At 52.1% G+C, this 27,440-nt stretch overlaps 1 protein-coding gene across 4 annotated transcripts in view; it reads left to right on the top strand.

The window, feature by feature from the left end:
• SAMD11 (sterile alpha motif domain containing 11) overlaps positions 1-27,440 on the top strand; it is a 250,070-nt gene that overhangs the window by 51,601 nt on the left and 171,029 nt on the right. For 3 of the 4 annotated variants that reach the window (XM_053280812.1, XM_053280813.1, XM_053280814.1), the window contains one exon: positions 11,536-11,584. The gene's annotated coding sequence lies outside the window, so the exon portion shown is untranslated. Of the gene's footprint in view, positions 1-8,310; positions 8,653-11,535; positions 11,585-27,440 lie in introns of those variants that run through there. The other variant, XM_053280815.1, reaches the window with a different exon arrangement.

The raw sequence follows: 27,440 nt of genomic DNA, 5'->3' as shown, positions 1-27,440 counted from the left end.
CAGAACCAGGATCCCCAGCCTTGGTTCTCCATGGGGAGGAAAGCTGGCCTTCTGGGAGTGCACATGAACTGTCCCCTTTGCTAAGCAGTGTCTGCCTTGGTTTGCATTGGGATGGGTGGCCACATGTGAGCCGCACAGCCGTGAAATATTGACCTTAGGGCAGGGGTGGGCTCTCCAGCTGTTGCTGAAATACAATGCCAAGGTTCTGACTCAGTAGGAGGCAGCTTCCTCTGTTCCTCTGTAGATGCCATTGAACTACAACTCTCATTATCCCCTGCCATGGTGGCAGGGGGCGATGAGTGTTGTCATCCAGCACAATTTGGGGACCCAAGTTTGAGAACGCCTGCTTCAAATTAGAGGCCGTGGGGGGGACCATTTGTTTTGGGAACCCAGCTACCAGAATGCTTACTGTCTGTTTTCCAGAGATAGCTCCTGGTTTTTTGGTTTCTGTCCCATTCTTCTGTTTTGGGGAAGATCTTGGGGGCTGTGAAATTTGTGTGCACACATAATGCACTTCTTTGGGTTTCAGCCCCTTCTCCATTAAATGGGCCTCTAGACATTGAGGATCTGAGTGGAGAGCGGATACATCTTGAATGTAGCACACTTGTGCACCAATGCAGGTGCGTAGACCGTGCTCTGCTTCCCTCCCAGCACCAGATAATGCATGTGGCTGAATATGTTTGAGTTGAAGTTATTCTGTAAGGGCAACTGCTTCCATCGTGAGCTTAAACATTCTTCCCCTCCCACTTCCCCCAAGGGAAATGTTATGGGCAGTTTAATAATGCTATTGCTTCAGAGGACAGGTTGGTTATTGCAGAGTAAACTAATGCAACATACAGCATGCAGGTGGGGGGAAGGCAGGGCCGCTCAGGGAACAGAGTTTGACTGTGTTTAAAAATGCAGAAGTCTCCCTGTTTTCATGTGAAATGGTTGGCGGGTGTTGCAGGCTGCTGATTAGCCATTAAAGTCCTCTCCAGTTGACCATGCAGGGAAGCAATTATACATTGGAAGAGGGATTTATGCACACACGATTAGGCTGTTGACGAAGAACAGACGTTGGTGTTCAGTCCTCACAAGAAGCTGGGAGGAGAGCTGGTCTTGTGGTAGCAGCAAGCATGAATTGTCCCTTCTGCTAAGCAGGGTCTGCCCTGGTTTGCATTTGAATGGGATATCACTTGGGTGCGCATGGTAAGATACTCCCCTTAGGGGATGGGGTCTCTCTGAGGAGAGCACCTGTGTGCTTGCATGCAGAAGACCCGATGCCCACTCCCTGGCAGCATCTCCAGATAACGCTGAGCGAGACTCCTGCCTGCAGCCTCGGAGAAGCCGCTGCCAGTCTGTGTGGACAAAACTGAACTAGATAAACCAAGGATCTGATTTGGTAGAAGGCAGCTTCCTATGCTCCTGTGTTCCTAAGAAGTTGGGCCAATCTCCTTGAAAAGGGAATCTGTACCCTTGCTCTGTTGGGGACTGCATGGCTGAAATCTAATAACGAGGCTGCAGACTGTGTTGTATTAATGCCCAATAAATTGATGCTTCTCTGTCCCACTAAGTGTAGCCTAGACTCTCCTCCCCTCTTTGGCTTAGGAGGAACCCTGTTGCAGGCCTGCATTAACAGCCCTGCTCAGGATTGTGTCTAATCCTGACTAGTCACCTTCACCTACGAGGAGCCTGAATACCGTAAAGATTAACCAGGCTGCACACGCCATGGGAATCCTGTACCCACGCTCCGCTCCGACTCATTTCTCTCCCCTCGCCATCTGCATTTGCATGCCTGAGGCAGGAAAACAAGACAGAAGGCTGTTTCCATTTTCTGCTGCTCCTCAAAGGTGTGTTAATGCAGGGGATGAAAGAGAAAGCAGACTGCTCTGCCTCCTCCTCTGTGAGGTCTCCTGGCCTCGATTGGCTTCCTTCTCTGCCTTGTGAAGCGGGGGAAGTTCTAAAAGGGGAAGCCCAAGAAGAGGGGCTGCCCCTAACCCATATGCGTGGGCCTCCACCTCACCCTGGCAGGAACCTCCTGCCTCTCCCTTCAAGGGCCTGCCTGCCTGCCTCTCAGAGGAAAACATCTTTTGGTTTCCGGTGCTTCCCGTAAAGTCCTCCTGAGTAGGTGGTAGCTATTTCCCTCAAGGGAACTCCCTTCTGTAAGGGCGGGGTGGAGTGTGCGTGTGTGTGGGGGTAACCTTTGCTGCAAGCGCAGCAGGGGAAGGGAAACACATTGGACTTGCTCCGAGAAGATGTAAGCCCTCGTTTCCTGAGCACTTGCGGGTCTGGTTTGGGTGTGATGCCACTGCGAAGCACAAGAGCTGGCTAAAAGATCTAGCATGTGGTTAGTCTGACTGACACAGACTCAACATGGGGCGATTCTGGATCCTGTCTGCCTTTTTTGAACCCAAGCTAATCCTGGCTACTCCCCAGTCCTGGGACCATGTACTTGACAGCCTCATCTCAAAGTCTGCGTGTTCTCCCCTCTCCTTTTGGGCTTGCGCTTCAGATGATGTCGCCCTTTCTCCCTTGTTTCCCCATATGCCTGGAACCCCCTTCCCAAACACCTCTGTGATATGGCCTCTCTTGTTTCCTTCAAAGTCCCCAAACCCCACTTTTACAGTGCAGACTTTGGCATAACCTTCTCAGCTCTCCATTCCCTAGCGTCATCCGGGACGTTGCTAGATACGTACAAGATCCAGGGCACGGGCTCACAGCCTCTCCTTCTGAAAATTAAACCAGGGGTGTAGCTACAATTGAGCAGATGGGTTCAAATAACGTGGGCCCCCAGCTCCTAAGGGCCCCCCGGCTCCACCCCCCTATTTTCTTCATTCTCTCCCTCACTCCAAGGGACCACCTGAGAGAGTGGCGCACAGAGGCTCCCCTCTCCCCTAGCTACGCCCCTGAATTAAACTCGTATAACCCCACCCAAGAATAATTATGATGTTTTTTAAGGCCTCTGATATTATAATACAGCACCCATGAAGGTGGAAGAGAGAGCTAGGTGGGGCCAGGGCCTCTCTCCCCGGCTCTGAGAAGGTGCATTTGCTGCTGCACCTCCTTTCCGGGAGAGTTCATGGAGGAGAGAGGGTGGCAATTGAGATCCGGGGGCCCTGAGCAATTCAGTGGGGCCCATGCCCCATGGTCATAGGGTCGCTATATTCTGGCTTTCCAAATCAGGGTACCTATTTTGCATATTATGTCAGCTGGCTTGAAAATAATTTCCGAGCAGAAGAGTGACTGCACGTTTTGCTCCACCACTCCGCTTAAAAAAGAGAGATCTGAAATATGGGCAAATCCGGGTGGGCTAAGCAATCTGGGTGGGATGCTTAAAATCCAGATGAATCCTGGGATTTCGGGGGGCGTGGCAACTCTACCCATGGACCACCTCCTTCCTTCTGAGCATGCAAAGTCTGTTGCATGCTGTCTGTAGCCAGTGGTCTTGGCCACGGGGCCATCGCCGACTTTTGCTGGGTGGCAGGTCGAACCTCTTGGCCCTGTCTCTTGAAACTCAAGCCAGTCTAGTTCTGCCAGCCTCCTGCCTCCTGGCAGGTGTCTCCTCTTTTCCCTTTCCCTTCTAATACCAGAGAGAGCTGAGCCCAGCCAGCACAACCTGGGCCGCCCGCCAGGGGCTTCTCGGAACATAACCATTGCCGCTGGAGACAGGAGGGCTAGCAAGCGGGAGTTGGAGAGGTTATTCCTCCTCCTCTTCCCTTGTTCTGCTCCAGCATCTTTTCACTTTCTGACTCCTTCCCCCACCCACCCACCATTCCCTTCGTGTCTTTCAGGCTCACCCCCCGTCTGAAGAACGGCCAGGGCTGACCCCCACCCCCACCCCCCACTTGCATCTGTCTCTCCGCTCAAGCTGGGCTGAAATTCAGGCTTCTGAGTCCTTGGCTCCCCGCCTGCACACCAACAGGCTAATGTGCTAAACAGCTGTTAGAGCACCATATTTCATGTCTGCACTTCAAGGCTCTCCAGCATTGCTCTCTCCAAACCTCAGGGCAGTCCTCCTTAACCTTGGTTTCCCTCACCCCACCTCCTCCGCACCTGCGTGCATGCACGCGCCCTCTCCTCCTGCTCTGATACCCCAGCTTCCCTCATAAAGGAGTGAGAACATGCTTTCTTTTAATGGGAACCGTGTGTCATTTTCTCCTCCTCCCTCTTCTGAGCCACTTTTTAAATAAGTTGCAGTTTCTAAAATAGTCACTCACCTGTTCACCTCTGGCGAATAAAAATTTCCTCCAAGAGACCACATTAAAAAAAACAAACTCATTTCTGAATAGTAACTCATTTGGTCACCTCTGGTCAGGGATCCAGATTATATTTAGGCTTAGCTCACTAGCCAGGGAAGAGGGGATTGTGGTTGCCACTCGAATCCCCTCTTTCCCCTCAGATCCTTTTCTGGCACACAGGCAGCAGTCTTCGGAGAGAAGTAGGCCTTCTTCCATTTGCACTGGAGGATGGAGATGGGTAGAAACCGTGAGAGCCCTCTCCCCTTGCTCACAAAGGAGTCCTGCTATTTCTTACTTTCTTAAAAATGGCAGTGGGATTATGAGAATCTGCAGGAGGGCTGTAGCCCTGTCCTAGACAATCAGGGATCACATCAGTGGCAGAGCCAGGGAATGGAGACCCGGATTCTGCCCCGTCCCTGGTGGCCCCGCCATGCACACTCGCCAGTGACGCCCCTTGTGTGTGATATCATGTGCATGCAGAAGTGCACCGAGGTAATTTTGGAGCCTGGACCTAAAGCCTTCGGAGGCTGCATGTTAAGCATCATACACACACGGACACACGCTGTGTTTTTAACACGTGGGTTTTTGGAGGGCACAAACAGCAACTGAACTCACAAGTATGTAAGAATATAAAACAGGTATCTTTATGCAAATATGCATTAGCAGAAACATTTCAACACGCAACTTAACATATTCCCATCCCACATATTTCCTTCCCCACTCCGTCTCTAAAGCACCCGGCACAGGTCAGCGGCACAGGAACCACACCACCCAGGACAGAGTAAAGAGGATTTGGGGGCCCCCAGAGGGTGTGGAGGCGCTGGACTTTGGCCCTGAAGTCCAGGGGTAAGAGCGCCTCTGCACGCACGGGAGTCTGGCTCGAGAGCTGAAGTGCATCCCCAGCCAGTGTTTGCTGGCTGGGTGTATTTATTCCCCTCCCTCTCCTTTGCTGGAGGGAGACGGGGGTATTAAATGCACCCAGCTAGGAAACGCGGGCTGGGCATGAACTCCAGAGGACTCGCTCGTTCTTTGCACCCGTCCGCTCAGTGGTGGCTCCGCCCTGGGTCACATTGAGAACACGATGTCACTGAAGGCAGACAAAGCCTGTCCGGGGCAATGTTTCCTGCATAGGCGGTGAACACTCTTGTCCCCTCTGACAAGAAGTGCCGAGAGAGGCCGAGAGAGGCCTTTCATGACAAGAAGCGACTCCCTCTTTGAGCTGAGCTGCACCTTTTAAACTGTTCTCAGGGCTATGATGCCTTTCCCTTTTCTTCTCTCCACCAGTGCCATGAAGAAAGAGAGACATGTTCCCCGTGTGTGTGACACACACACACACACTGCAGATGTGATCTCTGCTAAGGAGGCAGCCCCAGACCACATGGGGCCGGGGGGGGGGGGGGAGAGGCCTGAGGCTGCCTAGAGCAGCATTGCTGTCTTGAAAGCTGGGTTTAAGGAAATCGCATGTGAGATTAAGGCCCCGGCTAAAAATAAGAACCATCTGATGAGCCCAACTAGTTCCTGCCCCCTCCTATCCCCCCCCCCGCCCTGCTTTGGGCCGGGGAGATGAAAAACCACTTTGAACTTCCTTTTGTTTTGCATTTCTGATTGTTCTGCTTAGCAAGAAGGGAAGCCACAGCCAGGGGCCTGCCTCTGGTTCTGTTCTGCTGCACTCCTGTTCTCCTTTCTGCAAGTTCCACCACCCACCCGCCCACCCCTACCCCACTCTGCACACTGACAAGACTGCGGTCTCCCACAGTCAGGAGCCTTCACACTCAAGGGAGATCAGATGGACCGCTTTCTGACCCATATCACAGCTGGAGGCTTACCCCTGCCTCTCCTTAAGCTGTGTGCGCTTGATGGAGGGGTCAGGGTGCAAGGTGTCCTGGTTAGTATGCATTCTTGTGTCTTCTTAGGGGAGAGGGGAGCCGTTTCTGTGTGGCCCCACAGGCTATGGACTCTCAGCTATTCGAAAGGCAGAGTAAGGAATGCAAACTACTCTTGTCAGAAGAGCTGCTAAGCCTGCCTGCAAGTCAGTTGAAAAGGGTTAGCTAAATATCTTTCCAGGCTGCTGTCCTGTGCACATGTCCTTGGGTGCTAGCCCCCTTGAATTAAAGAGGACTTACTTCTGAGTAAGCACAGGATCTCATTGTTGGGCAGCTCAGTTGGAGATGGGCAGAAAGAACATCAGGCTCTAGTGGTGGATCTGGGGGTGATCTGTGGTAGATTGGCCTCCCACTCTCAATAATTTAACAGCAGCAGCAGGAACATCAGAACAGCCTGCTGCTGGATCAGGCCCAAGGAGGCCCATCTAGTCCAGCATCCTGTTTTGCACAGTGGCCCACCAGATGCCTCTAGGAGCCCACAGGCAAGAGGTTAGGGCAGGCCCTCTCTCCTGCTGTGACTCCCCTGCAACTGATTCAGAGGCATCTTGCTCTTACTGCTGGACTTCCGGGGCCTCCATGCCCCCAGCCCCTGCCCCTTTAGTCTGTCCTGGGTGGTGTGTGGTCGCCACACTGTGCTGCCAGCCCCTGCTGTGCTGCTGAGCGTGACTGTGACCTGCACCGCATGGCAGAGCATGCTTTAGAGACGGAGGGAAAGGTGGGACGGGGCTATGTTAAACTGCGTGTTGAAATGTTTCTGCTATTGCATCTTTGCATAAATATAGCTGTTTTATATTCGTACATTCTCGTGAGTTCAGGTGCTGTTTGTGCCCTCCCAAAACCCATGCGTTAAAAATACTGTGTGTGTCATGCTGTGTGTGTGTGCGCGTGCGTGTAGAGGGATGATACTTAACTTGCAGCAGTGGGGTGGGGTGGGGTGGGGTGGGTGGTTCCAAATGCCTTTAGGTCCAGGTTCCAAAATTACCTAGGTGTGAAAAAGCATGTCTTTACACACACTGCCTCTGAGGCTGGAGGTGGCTTATATTCATCATGGAGGAGACAGAGGTCTTTCAATGGCTACTAGTCTTAGTAGCCATTGAAAGACCTCTCTCCCATGAATTTGTCTAAGCCTCTCTTAAAGCCATCTAGGCTGGTAGTTGTCACCACATCCTAACCCCTGCTAACTGGGCAGAGAGGCACCTTTTTAAGGTGGTGATTCTCTTTATTGAGCAGGGGGAGAGTAACTGACCCCATCCACCCCCAGCACTGTATTTCCAGTGACTGTTGCTGGTGTCGATCTTAGGTTTCTTTTTAGATTGTGAGCCCTTTGGGGACAGGGTTCCATCTTATATTTTTTTATTTTTTTATTTGTGTAAATTGCCCTGAGCCATTTTTGGAAGGGTGGTATAGAAACCGAATAAACAAACAAATAAAATGTGGCAGAGAATCCCATAGATTTGAGTGAAAGATCTGGCTGCTGTGCTGCATTGTATGGTCAGACAGGAGTTATCAGCAGCTCAGCTGATCATTTGGAGGCTGCTGTTCTTGTCTGACGGCTGCAAAACCCTGCTGTAAAAGAGGGAGCAGAGAGTTTTCATTAGAAAGGTCGGGTTCTTTCCCCACTTGCTGCACAGAGCAGCGCAGGTCGAGCAATGGGTTAGGTTGCTAGGTCTGGAAAGGAACATCAGCAACATTGCCTAAAATGCCCACAGCCACCAAAGTGACTTGTCTTGCTGGTTAGCACAGGTGTATGGCGCACAGTTTGCCAATATGTAAGTGCTTGCATTCAAACGTTCTGTTCTTTGGGCTTAAAACACACACACCCACCCAGCTGTAATCCTACATGCATTTACTTAGAACTGGGTGCCCTTGAAAAGGGAGGGGAGTTGCTTCGAGGTAAACGTCCATAGGATCAGGGCCGCAAGCCTACATCTGACGACCGCCGCCCAGGTGTGTGTTTCAAGAAGCTGCTGAAAACTCGCCTGTGTGCGAGGAGCCTGTTCAGTCCGCCCTCGGCCCCAGTTCTCTGCTTCTTCCAGTGAGTGAGTTTCTCATCTGCAGATCTGGTTTTGAAGGCGGCCTAGCTGCTTGTGCCAGCCGCATTTCCCTCCACCGAAGAGCGGCCTCGCTGCTCCTCTGTCCTTGTCTGCCTGCCGCGGCGGCGCCCCGCACAGCACACACCTCCCCAAGAGGCTGCCCAACGCGTGCGCCCTGCCGGCTGCTGCGCGCAAAGGCCGCTCGCTGGCACGACTCAAGCGCCCCCCGGGGCAGCGCGGCGGGCGAGGGGACGGAGCAGCCGCCCCCCAGCCGCCGCCTCGCCCGCCCTCCGTGTGGCTCCGCTGCTGCGGGCGGGCTCTCGCCTCGCCGCTTCTGCCGCGCGCATTCCGGGAAGGGAAGGCTGCCCGCCTCGTCCCCTCCCCAGAGCGCCGCCGGTCAGATGAAAGGCGAGCCGCATCGATCTGCCAGCGGCAGCAGCAGCAGCAGCAGCAGCAGCGGGGGCGTCTCGGCTCGCTGCGCCGTCTGGAGCTGGCCGGAGGCGGCGGCGGCGGCTCCAGGTGGGAGGCCCGGCCGCAAGTGGCAGGCCCCAGAGAGCGTAGCCGAGAGGTGACCTGACCCCGGCGGCGCGAGGGCGCAGCGTCCCCAGCCGAGGCGGCCCCCTTGCAGAGGGAGGCAGGCAGCGAGGGAGGGAGGGAGGGAGCCTCCATCCATCTCAATGGCAAGATGGAGCCAGCCAGAGCTCTGCTTATCCCCTTGTCTCGGCCTCCAGTGCGAAAGGAACCTCCCGCGTTCAGGTGCAGTCTACCTCTGCCTGAGCTAGGGCCCGTCCTCTGGGGAGCGAGCAACAGCAGGGCAGGTCTGTTTGCCTTCATCCTGCTGCTGCGCTTGGGCCACGGTGGTGCCCCACACATGTTTAGAGATGATGTCCTCCCCCCGCCCCCCGCCCCCCAGCTCAGTGGCAGAGCCCCCCTGCGTTGCCTGCAGAAAGTCCCAGGTTCGCTCACTGGTGGCAACTCGAGTTGGCCTCCTTGACCTTGCTGTGTCCAGTGTAGTGCAGACATAAGAAAACCCTGCTGCTGGATCAGGCCAAAGGCCCGCCCAGTCCAGCCTCCTGCTTCACACAGTGGCCAACCAGGTGCCCCTGGGGAGCCTGCAACCAGTGTGGGGGGAAAGAGGGCGGACGCCCCTTCCCCTTGGTGTGTCCCTTAGCAGCAAGCCAGGATGCCAGCCAAGCCCTTCCCCAGCCAGAGTGCAAGTGGCTTCCCCAAGTGGGATTTGACCCTTTTCTTAGCCAGGAGCCAGAACCGGGCAAGTGGGAAGTGAGCCAGGGCTGGCCCAAGGATCTTTGGCGCCCCCCCCCCGTTACCCCGTAGCCTGGCTGCTGCCACACGCCCGTCCCCGTTGCTGCTGCCTCTTCTGCCGGTTGGCCTCTTTTGCTGCAGCCGGCGAAGCGTCTAATTGCCAGGGTGCATTGAAATCACGTTATTGCAATGTGTGTGGCGGCGGTTAGTGGCCTCTCTGGTATCAGAAGCAGCTGGCAGGCGGAGGAGGCGGGCGTGCAGTGGCGTGCGAGCAGGGAGTGCAGCGGCACCGGCGGGCACCGGGTGGGCAAAATGCCACCCCCTGCCTTCCGCCCCACCTCAGCCCTGTAGTGAGCTGTTCAGAGGTTGTGAGATCTGATTATGCACCTCTGTGTCTCATCAGCAGGCCCTCTCTCCAATTAATCCCTGCGTGGACTAAACTCTTTAAAAAACCGCACACACACACAAACTCTTCTTCTCCGTTTCCAAAAATATGTGTATTTATAAATGTCATTTTAAACTTGAGCACATTGCTGGCTGGCTCCCCCCTCGACTCTAGGCCCTTTTTGTGGGCTTCTGCGGATGGGTTTTAAGGTGACGGCCCTTGGCAGGGCACTGCGAGCTGGGAACTCAAAAAATCTAATTATTCCGTGATCATTGGTTGCTGATTCCTCAGACATGCTGGAGATCACAGTTCCTAATGAAATCAATGATAATCGCTGCGGGGCCCCCGAGAGAGTTTTGCCTTTCTCATCTCTGCAACAGAGGAGGAAATGGCTCTTTTGCCATCTAGCTTCTCAGCCTGTTGGTTGCTGGTGGTCATCTGTAAGGCTCAGGGGTACATTAAGGTCGGAGGGCTATCGGTCACCTCCAGCCTCCAAGGCAGGATGCCTCTGAGTACCAGTTGCAGGGGAGTCACAGCAGGAGAGAGGGCATGCCCCTCTCAGCTCTTGCCTGTGGGCTTCCAGCAGCATCTGATGGGCCACTGTGGGAAACAGGATGCTGGACTAGATGGGCCACCTTGGGCCTGATCCAGCAGGGCTGCTCTTATGTTCTTAAGATCCTCTCATCCGGCTGCAGTTTCTTAGGATGTCGCTTCTGTCTGATGCACAAGTTCACCTTCACGTGCTAGATGTCCAGTCTTATAGCAGGCCACTTGCCACTGCTTTGGTTTATGGAGGGCTCCACAACCACAGCTCTCCTGCAGATGTTGGACTATTGCTCCCATCATCCCCAACTACTGGCCACTATGGGGATGATGGGAGTTGTAGTCCAACAACATCTGGGGACCCAAGTTTGAGAACTCCCTGCCCTTCCCTGATAACAGATATGGTTTGTTTTGGTTAACTGTCTCCTGCTAACTGGACGAAAGAGGCACCTTTTTAAAGTGGCGATTCTCTTGTATGTAGCAGGGGAGAGCAACTGTCCCTCTCCATCCTCAGTACAGCATTCCTCCATTGGCTGTTGCTGGGGTCTATCTTCTGTTTCTTTTTTGGATTGTGAGCCCTTTGGGGACAGGGAGCCATCTTTATTCATTCATTCATTCATTTCTCTATGTAAACTGCTTTGGGAACTTTTAATGAAAAGCAGTATATAAATATTTGTCGTATTCACATATAAATATTTGTCGTATTCGCATATAAATATTTGTCGTATTCGCATATAAATATTTGTCGTATTCGCATATAAATATTTGTCGTATTCGTATAATGAAGTTTGTCTATTTCACAGCAACAAATCCAGGTTTGCCTCCAAGTACATACAGGATTTGTGGCTGCAAAACAGACAAATGCTCGACAGGGAGAGGCGGCCAGTGCCACCTCTCTGCTGAATGCAGCTGAAGGGTCCGTGTTTTTCCATTCCCCTGTTGTATTCGCTTGTTACATTTTTAGGTGTGCCCTTAAAAACCATAGGTGCACACCTTCATGTGTGAAAGGGCTGCAGGATACTGTCTTCATAAGCAGAGGACGTTTGGCTATTGATAGAGCAGTTCAGACTACAGAAATGCCTGTTGTGTACCAAGTTCACTGTTCAAATGAACAGATCTATGATACTGGTGTAATTCTGTTGTATTTCTGTAAGCCTGTCCAGTCTGCCTGCACTATTTTGTACTGAGTTTGATATTTTGAATTTTCACAGAGAGATGGACTTCCTTGAGCAGAGGAGCAGTGCTCTTGAAGGTGGAAAGGTAAAAAAAAAACACAACACCTTTTCATTATCTAATTCCTATCTATCTATCTATCTATCTATCTATCTATCTATCTATCTATCTATCATATTTTTATATTGCCCTTTATCTCAGGGTGGTTTATAATTTAAACCAAATAACTAAAACGTGCAATCATTCGCTGTATTAATGCTGAAAATGTGAAGATTCCGGAAAAGAGTATTTGCATCCTTTAAAGAAATGAAAATGTCCAGACATCCAGCTGTGAACATGTTTACTCAAAGGTTGACCTCAGTGAGTTAGGTTGGACTTGTAAGCATTTAGTTGAGGGATTGTGGTCGTGGCAGGGTCGTCATTGGGAGGGTTTTGAAACAAAAAGAAAGAAAAAAGGTGGGGTAAGGGTTTCTTCGTAGCAAAAACAAATCTTTCATTTTGAAAGTTCCTCTGAACTCGGTATTTCTGGTGCAACCTTTTCAGCTATTGCTTCCCTAAGCAAAGTCAATGACTTTGAGTTATCAAAGCGAAAGGTGAAAATTAGACTAGTGAGCAGCAGCACGACAAAGCACTTACTAATTTCAGGATGGAAACTGCTCAGCGCAGGGACTGGACGGCATTTGAATGTGGGCCAGTCTTTCCAAATAGGAAAGATTTGTTTCAAGGGCCTGGTGTGCTTGCCCTTTTGTAGTCCACTGTCTTCCCTTATAGGGGTGGCCCGGCCTTCCATGAGGTGAGGCAAGGCGGTCGTTTCAGGCAGCAGATCACTGGGGTGCCGGCGAGGGGGGCACAATGCTCTGTTGTGCCCCACTTTTAAAAACGGGAATAGGGGGTGGAGGGGGCATGCCGAGGGGGCTAGCATTTGACACCCTGCCTTCGGCACACAGAGGTCTTGAGCTGCCTTACAGTCTTACCTTGTGGAAGGATGCTAGGAAGGCTTCTGAATCAAAACTGACTATTCGCCCTTTGCGGCTGTGATCCAGAAAAGCTACGTGCCTTCCTTTGAAGTCCCTCCCGTAGCCGTTAGCAGTTTTTCAGTTTAAATTCTACTAAAAGTGCCGTTGAGAAAGCAGGTCTGTTCTTCAGCAGGCAGCGGACACTTGGAAGGAATCCTTGGCTCAGATATTTTTCTCATTTCCATGTGCGGCCTTAGGGATGTCTTAGGGAGGGCACAGGCTGGTGACCGCCGGTCCCCGGACCGCTGGTTCATCTGCATGTCAGTATAGGCGGCAAAGTCCTTCACCTCCGTTTTTTACTGAATTTTCTCATCAGGCGTCCTGCCAGGCATGGACTTTGCAGGGATCCACAGGGTGTTCCTTGACCTTTGCTGGAGGAAATTTGGAGAATCCCTTTAGGCCTGAGGTTTTGCTGTAGGTCTGAGGGTTGCTTCTCCCAACCTTCACAATAGCTGGTTTGCTCCCCCCTAGGTCTGCAGGCCTGAGAGGGACTGGACTCCTCTCTCGGTTCCTTTCTTCCCCCTTCCCCCATTGCACACACACACCTTTGTGCCTCTCTGCTTTCTTTCACTTTGAATGTGGCCCAGCGTCCTGAGTACGCTCTCTCCATGTGACAGGTGCCCCCAGACATCTGAGGCTGTCTCCAGAGGGCCCCTCTCTTTCTCTCTCACTAGCACAAGCTCTGAGCACCTCGCGGGTCCCCCGAGAGCAGCCTCTGCAGATAACCTTGCACCTGGAGATCGTAAAACCGGTCAGCCGTCTGCTTGAGCGTGATGCTCGCTGATGGCTGATGCACAAACCACATTTACACTCCTCTACTTCCTCTCCGCCACCCGCCCCAGTCAACAAAACGTAGAGTTTGGGTGCATTTCTGCAAAAGGAAGGCATGGAATGAAATATTTACAACCCTCCCCCCTGCTGCCCTGAAGCGCTTTGGAGCGGGAGGAAAATAGAAAGGAACCTGGTAACGGCTCCTTTGGTATAAATATGCTTGCTTATTTATTCCCCACCACCCAGTTCTGGTTTGTTTGGTTGCTGTGAGGCTGGTTTGCCAAAAGACAGCGGAGGTGGGGCCGTCATGGGAGGATATTTGGGTTTCTTTGTTGTGCAAGTATATACCATTAATAACTGCAAAATAAAAATGTGGATTTCTGAGCTGGAAGAGAATGTACAGCGGGTTCACACACACACGCATGTAGCATGGTTCTGTTTTCCTACACTTGGTTGCTTCATGCTTACAGTTGAAAGTGTGAACCAGCTTCACTGGGTTTGATGTGATATGGAAATAGTTCATTGACCCAGGCCCACAAATTTTGGCCGTCGTTACCATCTTGGGGGGACGAATGCTCACTGTGATATTTGGCAGTGTTTACCTGCTTAGAGATGGCAAATAGCGGATGGTATTGCATTTACAGCTTTCTATTATCACCCCTTCTTTTTCCCTGACCCCAAATGATTGGGGTAAACTTGCAGTCATTTTTGCACATAGGGATGGGTTAGGTCCGGGTTAGGGTGGGTAACAGTGAACAAATGGTTGCTCTGTGGAGTAATAATCTGGAGGACGTTCCTGCCAATTGTGATTTCCATTCCTTTGACAACACTGATGAATTTTCATTGTAATTTTTGTGTTTCTAAAACCTTTTACAACACCCTTGCAGATGTGACCACTACTGGCCCGATGGTCAGGACAATAGAAGCATGATAACACACTGAAAGCTGAAAGCGCTGCAATGCTATCATCTGTTTCTCATCTCTAGGGGTGTAGATCTCTCTGGTGGGGGCAAGCATGAATTGTCCCCTTTGCTAAGCAGGGCCCACCCTGGTTTGCATTTGAACGGGAGACTACATGTGTGAACACTGTAAGATATTCCCCTCAGGGGATGGGGCCACTCTGGGAAGAGCATCTAAGTTCCCAGTTCCCTCCCTGGCAGCAACTCCAAGATAGGCTGAGAGAGAGACTCCTGCCTGCAATCTTGGAGAAGCTGCTGCTAGTCTGTGCAGACGATACTGAGCGAGATGGACCAAGGGTCTGACTCGGCATAAGGCAGCTTCCTACATTCCTACCTCGTCAAAAATCACAAATGAGCATTCTTCCCCCAAGACGGTACTGACCACCCCAGCCGGTTGATGTAAAAAAGGTCTGTGTGGGGTGTTGTATGTGACCCTCCAGTCCCACATCCAAGTTGTCAGTTGATGTTGCCATCCTCAGGCGAAGAACATGCATGTGTGAACTGACTCAGATATTTCAAAGCCCATATTTTGAGAATGTTTAAAGCAGGACTTTCCCAGCACGGTTGGGAAAGGGGCTTATTTTTCTTTCGGCTTGTTCATGCCATTCTGGGTCCTCCTGGCTTTATTACACATGTAATAACTCTGTTTCACTCGGTTCAGAAACGGGGAAGGTATTCAAGCAGGCTTTATCTCGGTCTTCCCAGCGCCTTACGTGCGTTATTTTAACCCGTTGAACCGCCATTCTGGGTTTTCCTGTGGCTGCTTTTGGCTTCACGTCTTGGTGGGTAGTATTTTTGTTTTTATTCTTGTCTTTGCTCAACGTCCATTTGTTAGCCACCTGGGACTTTGTTTCATGAAGCAAGCTAGGGAGCAACCCCTGAAAATAAATAAACAAATCCGATTATCTCGGTATTTCCAGCCCTTTGCGGACATGGTCACAGCAGCCCCGTGAGGCTGAGTGTTGTTATCCTCACATTGTGGCTCGGCGACGGATGTTCATATTCCGCTCTCTCTGAGATGAGTTTTGATCTGGGGACTTGCCATCCCATCAATCACACCTTTAGCCACTGTTCAGTGCTAGCTGAACCTTTCTGCCTTGCAGCAGTCTCTATGCAAGTTTCCCGTGAACCCTTCTCCGCGCCAACCACTCTGCTGAAGGAGAACCCCCGCACATCCGCTGTGTGTTTCTTGCCCATTGGACAGGACTTGAGGTTCCCCCCCGCCTGGAGCCCACATTCCCTTCATGCAGGCCTGGGGGCCACCACCATGGCCCAACACACCCAATGCTCTGCAGCGGCTCTACTTTGAAGGGAAGGTGTTGTCGTTGGGAGCCGGTGTGGCATACTGGTTAGTGCTGGGCCAGGATTGCAGAGAACTGGGCCAGCTCCACTCCGCTGTGGGTGGCTTTGGACCAGCCTAATCCACCTCACAGGGTTGTTGTGAAATGAAAGGGAAACAACGTGCAATGCCCCGAATGCTCCCTGCAGGAAGGGAAGGCGATAAATGAAACCACAAGAGTTGGTAGGCAAGCTGGCCTTCTTATTAAAGAGCCTGGATAGGCCTTTGTGGGACCCCAGGGTTCGCTGGTGCACAGTTTGAGACTTTCCCCTTCCATAGATTCCGTAGCAAATCCCTGAGAGACAGAGGGGGATTTGGACCTTTCCCACCTCAGATGTCGCATGTATAGTTGGAGGACAGATGGACCTCAATGCCTATTCTCTGCGCTCTTGCCATTTGAGCGGTGACTGGAGATCTATTCATTTAAATCTGCTAGAGGCAACAATTAAGGAACGGCGGGGAGATTGAAAGGAGCTCCTAAGCAGGAACCCCAAAGCCCCCTGAAGTATGATATTGATGTCCTGAACCGTAAGCCGAGCCAAGTTTTCTCCGAAGAAGCGGCGGTGACGGAGTCGGAACCCAGAGAGGCATTGTTCTGGTTTAATAATTAATGCAGAGTTAATTGAGGCTTTTACTGAGCTGAGAGAGGGGGCGGTGGGTGGGGGTGGGGGGGATGAAAGAACTCTGCCGGTATGGATGTGCTCTGTCCCCGGGGAGGAGTGTTTTTCGGTTCTCCTGATAAACCTTCTGCCGCCCTCTTTCCACTAACATGAGCACCGAGAGTGAACACTTCTGCTGATAGAAGGGGAGGCTGGAGGAAGGAGAAGAACTTCTGCCAGGGAGTGAATCCTCTTCCTGCTCCTCATTCTGCTCCGGCTTCTCTCCTCCTCCTCCTCCTTCTAAAAAACAAAAGAAAACAGGATTGGGGCTAATGAACATTTCGATGGGCATCTCGATCGATTGAGGCTGGCTCCTGAAAAATAAATGGAGCAGGATGAAGGGAGAGGGAAGGGGGCAGCGTGCACAAAGGGTGGCGGTGGCGGCAGCCTTTCCTCCTCCCTGCTCCTCCTGGAGTGGGTGATTAGGGAGGTCACTTCGAGCTTCTCCAGCAGCGCTGACCCCCAGGTTCAGGCCTGGCCTATCTCTCCCCCCCCCCCCGCCCCTCAGCCCGCTGCTGTTGCCACCGCCGCCGCCACACTTTCAGTTTCCTAATTACGGGCTTTTGTGTGGGGCTCCTCTTGGGCTTTCAGCTGCCAGTCATTCTCTGCTGCGAAGCACTGCTGGGCAGGCAGGGTGGGGGCTGCTCATGTATTTAGTGAAGACTCCAGGCTTAGCCGCTCTGGTTGCAGTAGGGCCAGTGGAGGAGAAGGGGTCCCTCTTCCTCCTCTTGGGTATCCACTTAGCTTAGACTTGCCTTGCCTCCTTCCCAGAATTCTGGGTTTCACCCGGATTTCAAGCCTCTCGCCCGGATTGCTTAGCCCTCCTGGAGTCGCCCAGCTTTCAGCTTTCATTAAACACACACACACAAGCTAAGCTCTAGCCCTTGAGGGAGCCGAGTGAGGGAGCAAAACGTGCAGTCGCGATGCTGCTCAAAAGCAGTTTTCAAGCCAGTTGACATAAAATGCAAATTAGGCACCCGGATTCGAGAAGCCAGAACACGGCAGCCCTAACTTAGCTTAAGCAAGCTTCCTTTTTCAGGGCAGCATTCAGGAAGGAGCCAGGCTTGGGGTTGGGGCTTAAGAACATAGGGCGCTTCCTTCTACTGAGTCGGCCCTTGTCCCATCTATCCCGGTATTGTCTGCATCGACAGGCAGCTGTTCTCCACAGTTTCCGCAGGAGTTTTCCCCAGCCCTACCTGGGCGTTTTTCGCACACAGGGCTTTTAGCTCCCATCTCCTCCAGAACGGAGGTGTGCGTCCACATATTGGCCAGATTTACTCCAACCTCCCTGCGAGCTATCAGGGAGCACTTCGTACATTATTCAGGTTTTTCATTGTGCACTAGAGTGTAGCCCGATTTATACCCAGGGTAAAAAAAAAAAATCCACTTTTTGCGTTGGGTTGTGTTTTTTTTTGCGAACTCACAGTAAATCTCATGGTGAAGCCTGCCGTGGGAATGCGCACAGGAGAAAGATCGCAGGGGATGCGGGGAGAAGCCGACAGCTCTGTGGATGGTCCATCTCATCCCCCCAATTAAACTTCCTCGAATCTGCTCCGAAACAGATTTGCTCTTTGGATCCCCCGGGGCATAAAGCCATGTGTGAATAACCTCCTGGAGATGCTGCCAGGAGGAATTCAGCCTGGGACCTTCTGTGTGCAAAGCAGACGCTCTTCTACTGACCTCCCTTCCCAGCTCTCCAGGGTTTCAGACAGAGGTGTTCCCCAGCCCTGCCTGGCGATGCCAGAAGTTGAGCCTGCATATCAAGCAGATATCTTTCAAAAATCAAAAGTTAGGCCAACTTGAGCCAAAGCTGTCTCATTTACAGATCAGCTTACGTGTGATTTCCATCATGCTTTTGACCTTGGCATCTTTTGCTCCCCCCAAACTCCTCCCCCCCCCGTAAATAGCACGTGTGAGGGTGGGAAATACGGCTTTGTCCCCTGCTAACTGAACAAAGAGGCATCTTTTAAAGTGGTGGTTGTCTTGCATTTAGCAGGGGAAGAGAGCAGCTGGTGCTATACAACCCCAACCCCAACCCCAATGCAGCATCCCTTCATCTGGCTGTTGCTGGTGTCTGCCTTCCGTTTATTTTAGATTATGAGCCCTTTGGGGACAGGGAATGATTTTATTTATTTATTATTGCAGTGTAAACTGCTTTGATAAATTAGTTGAAAAGTGGTATATAAATATTCATAGCAGTTGTAGGAAGACACACTGGGACTGCGGCAGAAAGACTGGGTGGATTTCACCCTATCCCACCCTTGCTGTGGTCCTGATCCGGAACACTTGCTCCCACACCTGTCCTTTGTAGAGAAAACAAAAACCGAAAGCAAGTACACCAGGAGGCCTAATGCCAGGATTAAAATCACATCTAGCCTGGCCTCAGAACTGTATCGTAAGCCGCTTTGCCTTGCTGAGAAGAGATACTGGCCCTTTTCCTTCTTTGCTAGCATAAAGCTATTTCCATGTCTTTCCATCACTTTATTCATTTAGAAAGAGCGAGGAGGAAGATCTCCTGTTAAATACATCAAGAATCCTTCGCCTGGCCTTCTAGTGCATAAGGCCTGCTGGAATTTATGATGTGCTGTGCCTCTGTTCCATGCACCAGCTGGTCGGAAGCGAGAGCCTTCAAAAAGAAGACGCCTCTTGCTCTCTCTCTCTCGAGTGAACTTTCCTGGCACGGAAGGTCAGGGGGTTGGGGTGTGAATATGCATCAGGTCAGGAAGCAGACATAAATATAAGAGGATGGTGCTTCCATTGCCTGACCCCCTCTTTCCCCTGTGCTTTGGGAACCCAGTTGACATTGGGTTCCGGTGAAACACACATGCGGAAGAGCCTTGCCCGATTTTGCCTGGCCGTGAGAACCACCGGGCTCGGGTAGACCCCTGACCGGGAGGCTTAAAAGCAGCCTCCCGGCTCAGGGGTCCCTCCAGCATGCCCTGTGCGCTCACGCAGGGCATGCTGGACCTTCCAGGGGCCACACAGCCCCTGGAAGCTTCTGCAGAGGGGCTTTCTTTGGCTTAGTGATGATGTTAGGAGGAGGAGAGCTGGTCTTATGGTTGCAAGCATGAACTGTCCCCTTTGCTAAGCAGGGTCCACTCTGGTTTGCATTTTGATGGGAGACTACATGTGAGCACTGTAAGATATTCCCCTTAGGGGATGGGGCTGTCGCTCAGTAGCAGAGCATCTGCTTGCCTGCGGAAGATCCCTGGTTTGCTCCCTGGTATCTCCGGGTATGACGGGGAGACACTTCTGCCTGAAACCTTGGAGAGCTGCTGCCAGTCAGTGTCGATAATAATGAACTAGATGGACCCAAGGTCTGACTCGGCGTAAGGCACCATCCTGTGTGTTCCTAAGATAAGCTCCAAGTTCAGTTCTTCACCACTCCACTTAAAATAACCTCCAGTGGCGTGACCTGGAATAAGGCAGAAGAGGCAGCTTTGAATATTCATAAGTGCTGAGTCATCTGAGGATGTGGGTGAATCATCCTTTATCCTTGATGATGGGGCTTGCTCATTTTAGGAGGGTTAGGGCTGCTGTCGCCCTTGAGCTGGCCAAGAGAGGCTGTTGTTAAGACACGAGGCAGAGAGGGGAGGGGCACCACTGGATGACCCCACGCCTTATGTGAGTCTTGCCGCAGGCCCTTTAAGCATAAGTCTGTCTTACGTTTGCTGGTGTCTATCTTATGGTGGGTTTTTTTAGATTGTGAGCCCTTTGGGGACAGGGATACATCTTATTTTTAGTTATTATTTCTCTATGTAAACCGCTTTGGACACTTTTTGTTGGAACGCGGCATATAAGTAGTTGCCCTTGTGGGTTGTTGGTGAGCTATCCTTATTAACTCCCCCCACCCGTGCTTTGCAGCGTCACCAGCCCCAATCTGCAATTGGAAGGAAGAGCTCTGGCATTCTTGACTCTGTCAACTGTCCTCTCAATTTGCTGTATCTGTTTTCGCCAATTCCGCTTCCTCCTCCTCCTCTGAGGGGCCGTGGCGTATCCTTCCGGAGTGTCATTTGTGTGGATGGAATTTTTGCCTCTGCCAGTTCCATGGTAGAAAATAAGAAGCCAGACGCCTCCTGCTTTCTTTATAAGTTCTGCCCAGTCTCTTGCTTCCCCTGTGACCTGAACACCCTCCTTGAATATGGTTTCACTTCAATTTCTCTCCCTTCTTTCAGATCCTTTCTCGAAGCCTACCTGTTTCACGTGGCCTTGGGGGGGTGATCTTCTTAATCCTCCTTCCCAGCTGTAACTAAGCTTTAAGGACATATTATTATTATTATTATTATTTATTATTATTAATTCGATTTCTATACCGCCCTTCCAAAAATGGCTCAGGGCGGTTTACAAAGAGAGATAACAAACAAATAAGATGGCTCCCTGTCCCCAAAGGGCTCACATTCTAAAAAGAAACATAAGACACACACCAGCAACAGTCACTGGAAGTACTATGCTGGGGGTGGATAGGGCCAGTTACTCTCCCCCTGCTAAATAAAGAGAATCACCACAGTAAAAGGTGCCTCTTTGCCCAGTTAGCAGGGGTTAAATGCCATTTGTCCACACCATTTCCCCCTCCCCTTGTTAGTTTCCCATCCCTCTGTTTGTCCCCCTCCCCGCTGCTGCCTTTTTAAGATTGTAAGCTCCTTGGAAACAGGGACCTGCCAGTCTAGCCACCTTGCTGAAGCTAAGCAGGTCTTGGTGCGGCCAGACCAAGTGTGGATGAGAGACCCATGTATGCCACCTTTGGGGATGGCGACGGCCATGCGTCTGTGGCAGAGCGTCTGCTTTGCATGCAGAAGGCCCCAGGTTCACTCCCTGGCAGCATCTCCAGGTAGGGCTGGGAAAGACTCCTGCCGGAAACCTAGGATAAGTTGCTGCCAGTCAGTGTAGACCAGTGGTTCCTAACCTGTTATCCTCCAGATGTTGCAGGACTACAACTCATATCGCCCCCAGCCACAATAAATTGTAGCTGGGGATGATGGGAATTGTTGTTCAGCAACATCTGGAACCCCTGGTGTAAGCAATACTGAGCTGGACGGACCAGTGGTCTGACTACGGTATAGGGCAGCTTGCTGTGTTCCTACATGGGAGGAACAGGGACCCCCCAGGACTGGAACTGGGGACTCGGCATGGTTTCCCATTTGGTGAGTCCCTTAGACTGTAGATTGGAGTATCTTTCTGGACAATTAGAGTCCCCCGGGATTCTCTGCCAGTGCCTACCTAGCTGGCTATTGAACCCTCCCAAACAGGAAGGTCCATTAAGGCTCCGTGTTTGGGTTAGGAACTTGCTTGAGTAACACTTTTCTCCTGGCTCTGGCTCCATCCTGCTTGCTACCCACAGTTCAGCGGTGACAGTAAGTCTGTAAGGCTCCACGTGCAATGATGGTGATTGATTGATTGATTAAGTGCCGTCAAGTCGGTGTCGACTCTTAGATTTTCTCCAGGATGGTCTGTCTTCAACTTGGCCTTTTAGGTCTCGCAGTGGTGCATTTCACTGCTGTTGTAATCGAGTCCACCCACCTTGCTGCTGGTCGTCGTCTTCTTCTCTTTCCTTCCACTTTCCCCAGCATTATGGACTTCTCAAGGGAGCTGGGTTTTCGCGTAATGTGTCCGAAGTAGGATAGTTTGAGCCTGGTCATTTGTGCCTCGAGTGAAAATTCTGGATTGATTTCTTCTGTGATCCATTGGTTTGGTTTCCTGGCTGTCTATGGTATCCTCAAAGGTCTTCTCCAGCACCCAAGTTCAAAAGCGTCAATCCTTCTTGCTTCTTCAAAGTCCAGCTTTCGCATCCATAGGGTGTCATGGGAAAAACCATGGTCCGAATGATTATAATCTTTGTAGGTGTAGACACGTCACACAAAGGCCTTCATTGCAACCCTACCAAGTGCTAGTCTGCGGCGTCTTTCTTGACTGCTGAATCCTTTACTGTTGATGGTCGATCCTAAAAGGCAGAAGCTCTCTACCACTTCAATGTCTTCATTGTCAGTTCTGAGGCTGGGTGCTGTACCCAATATTGCACCTGTTATGGTGCAATATAAATAATGAGAGGGTGGTATAGTGGTTAGAGTTTCATTCTAGGCCTGGTTGGGAAACCCAGGCTCAAATCCCCGCACAGCCCTCAAGCTCACTGGGTGGTGTTGGGCCAGTAACCCTCTCTCAGTGCAAGCTGCCTTGCAGGGTTGTTGTGAGGATAGAAATGTGGGGTGAGCGGACCACATTCAGTGCCCTGAGCTTCTTGGAGGAAGGCTGGAAGAAAAGAAAATAATAAATCTGGAGACTAAGCAAGAGGGAAGAAGAGGGCAAGGGCTGCATGGTGTAGTGGTTAGAGTGCTGGGTTAGGAGATCAAACCCCCTGTCCAGCCATGAAACTCACTGGGAGGCTCTGGGCCAATCACTTGTTTCTCAGCCTAACCTAACTCATGGGGTTGTGAGGATCAGCATAACCAGGTAAACTACTCTCTGGGCTCCTGGGAGGAAGAGTGGGCTATAATGTAAAAAGAAGTAGATAAATCAGATCAGGCTAGCTGAAGCAGCTGAAAGCAGAGGCAGCTGGTGGACAATCTGCCTCCTCTGCCAACTTGCCCTCTGAGGCGGCCGCCTCTCCCTGCCTCATTAGTTTGCCGATGTTCTAATTTTCCACTTGCAGGTTGATTTGCTAGGCTGAATTCCCAGCTGAGCCAAGGGGACCTTGCCCACTGCTAGTTAGGCAGAAGAGGAGTTGGCGGGAAAGACGGCAAATTTTATATGCTGCGTATCAACCCAGAGGAGCTCTGTGTGTGTGTGTGTGTGTGTGTGGAGTTAGGGCCTCAGACTTTCAAAGCTTGTCTGGTAGGAAGAGGGATTAATCAGGATAGACGAGTTAAAAGCAAAGCTTCACCTTGGCTCTCCAGGAAGATATTAACCTCGACAAATAAAGGGCAGAGTTCTGGAGTGGAGTCTCTGGGGCTTTAAGGAAGGGAGGGTAGCCGCCAAATCTGGTCTGGCTGGTTACGATCACTCAACGCTCCGTCTTGCCCGCAATGCGGCGGCGGCCGGGGTGTGTGTGTGTGTGTGTGTGTGTGTGTGTTGGAAACCCCACAGAACGCTCCCGCCCTCTCTTCCGCCGTCTCCCCTGCAAAGAGTCTTCCCGCTTGCCCCAGAGGTGAGTAATGGAAAAGCGTGGGAACACCACGGCCTGCTAACGGTGGACGCATGAGGACTGTCTCAGTGGGGGGGAGGATAAAACTTTCTTGCCAGCTCCATGCTGAGCATCTGGAATTCACGTCCATTTCTCTGAGGCGAGCTCTCCTCTCGTAAACAGGCTGGGAGGCAGCTCACACCCTGCACAGCTGTGCCATCCTCTCCAGGAGGGAGCTTTATTATTCCTGGCTGTAGGGTTGCCCAGCTTGCCGTCATTATAATTCAGGGCAGATCTGGATACTAGGTGGAGTGAAGCCCACCGCCATTCTGGGGGACGGAAAAAACAGAACGGAGGGAGCCAAATATTCCTCTGCTCAACCTGAGGCATTTCTGCTGGATGCCGGTCAGTCGGTTTGCTTCTTCCCCCAGCAGATCCGGAAGTTATAAGAAGGTAAAAGGAGCCCTCTTGGGTAAGACCAAAGGCCCGGTGTCCTGTTTCTCAGAAGGGCCAGTCAGATGCCTCTGGGAAACCCACAAGTGGGGGCGCGGAAGCAAATCGCCCTCCCTTGCTGTCACTGCTCCCAGCAACTGGCATTCAGAGGTATACTGCCCTTTAACATGGAGGTCCTACATAGCCATCATGGCTAATAGCCCTCTTCTACATGAATCTGTGTCCTCCCTTTTGATAAACCCTGCTCAGCTGGTAGCTAGGAACACATCCTGTGTATTCCATAGATCATTAATGTGTTGTGTGAAATCATCTCTGTGTCTCAAATGAAGCATCGCAGAGGGTCAAGCTGCACGTTTGGATCTCTGTTCAACATCTAAACAGTGGTGGAGGGCGGGGAGTGTGCTTTGGAAGGAAGATGCAGTGGGCAGGTGGCCCATCAGATGATGGCCTCTCTTGGTCACTAGGGACCACCTCTCTGGTGCTTGGGAACAGGGCTTCAGTTCCACTTCAGTCTGGGTAGGTTTGAGCAACCCGAGGAGAGCTGGCCTTGTGGGAGCAAGCATGACTTGTCCCCTTAGCTAAGCAGGGTCTGCCCTGGTTGCATATGAATGGGAGACTTGATGTGTGAGCACTGGGAGAGATCCCCCTCCTTAGGGGATGGAGACGCCACTCTGGGAAGAGCATCTAGGCTCCACGTTCCCTCCCTGGCAGCATCTCCAAGATGGGACTGAGAGAGATTCCTGCCTGAGACTGTGGAGAAACCTCTGCCAGTCAGTGTAGACACCACTGAGTGAGAGGGACCAAGAGTCTGACTCGGTATAAGGCAGCTTCCTATCTTCCTAACACCAACTCTCTTTATTAAGGTTTTCACCCTGAGACAAGAAGTAAGTTGTACAACATGTACACACACACACCCCACATACACACAAAGGCTCCTTCCAGAGCTTGTGAACCAGCTCTGCTTATCTCCTCATCTGGCTGGGCGAGGCCTTCTTGCTGTCCTCCTGATAACCTCAACTGAATCTGGAAGTCTGGCTAGGTGAGTCAGAGGTGACTCAGACCCAGCTAGAGGCTGTCCTGGGATGTGTGGGATGTGCGGCAGTTCAGGTGACAGCCCTTGGCATCTTCAGAAGGTCACATAGCTTATGTTACATACGCTGGCGGCCGGAGTCTGTTCCCAAGAAAGCCTCCAGTCGAGGTCTTCCTTATTCAGGAGCAGAGAGCAACCCTTTCATGAGTCCCATGCTGGACGAGGGAGATTGTAAGAAGAACCCCGCTGGATCAGGCATTCATTTCAAAAGGGAACCTGGGTAGACGTCCCCTCAAAGGAAGGGTACAGAGAGGAGGCATGCTGCTGTAAAAGTAAAGGGTGCCGTCAAGTCGATTTCGACTCCTGGCGCCCACAGAGCCCTGTGGTTTTCTTTGACAGAATACAGGAGGGGTTGACCATTGCCTCCTCCCACGCAGTATGAGATGATGCCTTTCAGCATCAAAAATGTGTGATATCTGTAGGCTCATACAGTGTCGTGTCTGAGTGGGGCCTATGTGCTGTTTGCAGCCCACCAGAAGCGTAGCAGGGCTGGCAGTGGCCCATGAGCGGCCGCTGCCACTGGCCCCGCCCCCACGGATGATGTCAGACGCCGGGGCCCAGCTAGCCACGCCCCTGTGTCTGATGTCAGACGCAGGGGATGTGGTCTCCCTCCCAAATGGGGCCGTGCAGCCCCGTTTGGAAGGGAGATCAGCCCACACTGTGGGCTGATTTATTCCTGCCAATGCAGTGCGGGCCAATCTCTCTTCTAAATGGGGCCACCGAGAGTCTCTCCAGCCATGCTTCCAATGCAGCGCGAGCCTATTTCAGCGCCAGACGGCCCCCTGGCCCCGTTTGGGACCAAAATAACATCCCTGTGTCTGACGTTCAGATGCGGGGGGCGTGTCTGGGGCTGCGCTTGCAGTCCCCGATTGGTGGCGGCCCGGGTTCTTTGAACCCGTCTGCCCAGTGCTGGCTCCGCCCCTGTATCCCACATTTGTGCAGCTGCACAGAGGAAGAACCAAGACCCCACCCTCCTGGTAACCATGTAGAAACGAGACTGTCCTTTCCCCCTAAGCGTGTCCACCAGGTTTTCTGCTGGGTGGTGGCGGGGGCTGCTAATTACGCCCTGAGAAAGTGTTTAGGTGGGGGCTGCTGTTCTGTGGTGCACGCATCTCCGGTGGGGCTGCAGAGATCGGTCTTCCAGGGTGCCTGTTTTGGGGACGCTGTCTGAAGAGGCAGGGTTTTAGGGCAGGGAGTCTGGTTTTAATCCAGGTCGCTGCTGCTTCGCTCTCTCTCTCTCTCTCTCTCTCTCTCTCTCTCTCTCTCTCTCTCTCTCTCTCTCGGCTGCCAGGATGGTAAATTACTCACGCAGGAGGCGGCTCCAGGGCGGCCTTGCTAATTGAAATGTGCCGTCGTCTTTGGCTTCATCACCGTCTCTCCTCAGCATCCCCAGCGGCTCCAGCTGGGGCTGTTTTCTCAGGCGGTGGGTTAGAGGCAGGCCTGTAGCCAAGGAAAGGCGCGGGGTGGGGTGGGGGGACAGCAGCACAGCACCCCCCCTTCCCCTCCAGCGCGTCTCTCTCGTTGTGCGTCTCTCGGTACATACAAGGGGAGCATAAATCTCAGCCAAAAGAAGATAAGAGGGGAATTCTGTTGAGTCCAGCGTTGGGTTTCCAGAGCCACATGCTTCTGGGAAGCTCACCAGCAGGTTGTGTGTTGATGTCAACTTTGGGGAGGACCGCTGGTCTTGTGATAGGTAGCCCAGATTGTCCCCTTTGCTAAACAGGGTCTGCCCTGGTTTGCATTTGGATGGGAGACTCCACGGGAGTGCTGCCGGATAGTCGCTTTAGGGGATGGGGCTGTAGCTCAGTGGAAGAGCATCCAGGTCTCAGGTTCTTTCCCTGGCAGCATCTCCAGGTAGGACTGGGAGAAACGCCTGCCTGAAGCCTTGGAGAGCCGCTGCCAGTCCGTGTAGGCAGTACTGAGCTACATGGACCAAGGGTCTGACTCAGTAAAAGGCAGCTTCTTATCTTCCCATCTGGACTTCCACTGTACATCAATAATTGTGAAGGCTAATCGTCGTGAAAAGACCTATCCTCCATTAATTCATCCACTCCTTTTAAAACCATAAATCTAAGCTGGTGGGTGGCCCTCACCACCACTTGTGGTGCTTAACTTTGTAAGTTAACGATGGGTTGTGTGAAGAAGTAGTTCAGGATCTCGACCTGGAACCCAATGTTAGGCATTGTGCTCTTGTGTGAGAGAAACCCGCCCCACCGCCCAATCCTGTTGGTGAGGGCTCCAAGAGTGAGCCGTGGGGTCGCTGTCAGGTTCAAACCTGGCCTCCTGGACTCTCCGTGTGGCTTCTCTCTTCTCTCATCCTCCCCCTTGCTGTACGGGGGTTACCTGGGGCTGTGTGATGCAGCGAAAGACCCGCGAAGGCCTGAGGGTGAAGTGTGAGTGTACCCATCGCCCCTCTGCAAGGTCTGTCTGTGCTGTGGGCAAGGAGGACAGGAAGGGAAGGTGAGAGCAGAGCTGTGGCGGGAGGAAATAGCAGTGCTTTCTTCCGTGCAGATGCCTGCAAAACGCCAGGCAGGGGAGAACT

Source organism: Hemicordylus capensis, chromosome 16, assembly GCF_027244095.1.
Source record: "Hemicordylus capensis ecotype Gifberg chromosome 16, rHemCap1.1.pri, whole genome shotgun sequence".
Lineage (NCBI taxonomy): Eukaryota > Metazoa > Chordata > Lepidosauria > Squamata > Cordylidae > Hemicordylus > Hemicordylus capensis.
The sequence above is the reverse complement of the archived record's forward strand: the minus strand, read 5'-3'. Positions and strand labels throughout refer to the sequence as shown.